Here is a 2,823-nt window from a genome sequence, read left to right on the forward strand (position 1 = left end):
AACAAAATGATATTATTCGGTTTAAATTTTTTTTAAAACAATCTCACATGGCTAAGAAACATAGAAGAGCATCCAAAAGTCTAAAGAGTAAAAATATGAGAACAAAACAATCTCACATTGCTAAGAAACATAGAAGCGCATCACAACTAACTTCTAAATAATAAGGTAATTTGGCATTCAAAATGCCTTTTGGTGAGCATTGAGTGAACTATTCTTTCACTTCAATCGAGCTTCTAATTTTTTTTTTAGTTTAAGCCTTTTTTAGTTCAAGTTTCAATATTATATTTCGAATTTGAGTTGAACTTGATAATTTTTAGCTTGTGAGTTTGAGTTGAGTTGAGCTTACTTTTAAAGTTTTCAAGTTCGAGTCGAGCTCAGCAATACTCGAGTTCGACTTGGCTCGTTTAACAAACGACGTTTTTTAATTTAAAAAAAAATCCCGGTTTTTTCCGGTTTTTTCCGGTCCGGTTCGAACGGTTCAACGGTTCTGACCGGTTCACTAATAGCGGTTCTGGCCGATTTACTAATAGCAGTTCAACCGGTTTAGATTAAATCGGACTAAACAACGGTTTCCGGTTGAACCGGTTGAACCGGCCGGTCCGATCCGGTTTTCAAAACAGAGCTAATACCAACTATGCAAATAGAAGAAAAAACAGTTTTATAGAACTTTAATCCAAGTAAGATCACAGCAGAGTTTCAAATGGGATTTAGAATTAGTAAGTATTTAAAATTAAAATTAAACAAAAATCTTATTTTATTATTAAAATTAAATAAAAATCTTATTTATTATTAAAATTAATTAGTTCATCGCAAATATACTTGATATTTCGCAGTTTCATAGAAAATCAATGGCTTCAGAGAAAATTATACAGAAAAATGATGGAACCAGTCTACAAATGGAAGAAATCAAACGATTTTACAGAGAGGAGTAGTAGTACCGGATATTGTTGAGTTTTACTTTTTTTCTTCATCATGAAAGCATCATATCATGAGAACTGATGCATGATGTTTACCCCTTTGATTCTTCACTTGTGCAGTCGAGGAAGAGTTTTCTCCGTCGTGTTTGCGTTTTGCTTTCATCCCCTGAAACGAACTACGATACAGGAGATATCGTCCTTGCTGTCTCGGTTCAATGCCTCCTTTGTTAGCTGTTGTGCCGCCCTCAGTGGATCCTTGGTCTTTCTCACAATGTCGACTGCGTCTTGGTTGGACATCACCTGCGTTAAAATCATCCGGCATCAGAAAGGAGAAACATGAGAAATTGTTCGGCCTTCGGAAAGAGACGGGTTACCTTCCATAGTCCATCACTTGCAAGGATGAGAAATTCAGTATCCAAGTCGATATCGGCATTTTGTATGTCAGGATCCGATCGGAGATGTGATTTAATGTTCTTGTCGCCAAAAGCACGGGAAACAGCAAGTTGGCCATTCACTCTCGCAACGTCTCCTGGGATGAAATGCAACAAGAACAATTACTGTGAGAAAAATGCAGCACCGGTAAGTCATTATCATGAAATAGCGAGAGAGATCGTCAATCGTCCTATGTGCTTTTTATTAAGGCTCCAATCTATTATTGGAGTTAGTTAGAGTGTCGTCGCAGATAGACTCAAACTTGGCATGAGATCGAGAAATATATCTCCGACTCTCCATGTAGTTGTCATATGCATATGTGAAAGTCCTGATTTACCACAGCCGCGGACCATGATGCATGCACGTTAACAGCCACAAAATGTGTCCTTTTTTACTTTCATTCAGTTATAAAAAGAAAATGACCTTTAAAGAGAAAACTAGACATAAGCAAAGAATAGTCTACGAATAACCTGGCAAGTTCGAGACAAAGCCGCCTCTGTTCTCAATGCTTCCGCTCTGTATTGGGCTCATGATCGATACTTTGTATCGCCTGCCCACTCTTCGAGAGAAACGGCACGTGAATCTCCAATATTGGCTCCCCATAATTTATGTCCGTCGATCAAAATTGCAGTGACAGCCGTTGATCCCCCTCGTCCCAGGTCAGGACTGTGAAAGAATTTCCTGGTCTGTCTTCTCATAAGCTTTGGCGATGGACCTGGTGGGATCGGTCCAAAAACCTACAATTTATTATTACAAAAATAAGGAAAAATTCTAACAACCAATAAACGTAGCCCGAGAGCGGTAACCATTAGAAGTAGAATCATAGAACCATCATTTCAAAGCAACCTAAACTTTTGACCGTTGCAATTCATTTTAGTTCATTATCACTGGTATAGGAAGAGGCGATTATGCTTTACCAAACATTCCTCCTTCCGGTCCCCAAAGATAACATAGGCGACAATCACTTTAGGATTGGTATATCAACAAGGGCACTCTTTTTCAAGTACATAAAGGACAAGAACCATTCCTTTGGACTGTTGTAGCCAAATGCTTGGAAGGACTAACAGATAATTCATAATTGATAGATCGGAAACTTACATCCTTAAGATATTGGAAAACAAATTCTTCTGCAAATAGGCAGGTACACTATCGCCTAGATGGCCGTCATATACAGCAAAAAGTCCGAGTTCATGTCCTTGAAGTTGAGCAAACTTTGCAACATGAAAATCCTCCATCGGATGATTTGCTTTTCCTTTCACTAGGGTAAAGCCATACTTAATAGAGCCCTGATGGCTTCTGCCCTTTCCGGAGCCACATGAAGAACGCCCTCCAACCCAAGGAGAAGAATAATAACATTTTCAATGTTCCAAAAAATCACAATCTTGGAAAAGGAATTTGACAAAGATCATAAACATAATTTGCCAGGAAGAAATATTCTGCAGAGTCTACAAATCTGATTTAGGAAAGAACTAGG

At 38.3% G+C, this 2,823-nt stretch overlaps 1 pseudogene; it reads right to left on the reverse strand.

The window, feature by feature from the left end:
• Positions 1-849: 849 nt before the first annotated feature.
• LOC120173851 lies at positions 850-2,823 on the reverse strand (annotated as a pseudogene).

The sequence above is a fragment of the Hibiscus syriacus genome, unplaced genomic scaffold (assembly GCF_006381635.1).
Source record: "Hibiscus syriacus cultivar Baekdansim isolate YM2019G1 unplaced genomic scaffold, ASM638163v2 tig00111989_pilon, whole genome shotgun sequence".
Taxonomy (NCBI): Eukaryota; Viridiplantae; Streptophyta; class Magnoliopsida; order Malvales; family Malvaceae; genus Hibiscus; species Hibiscus syriacus.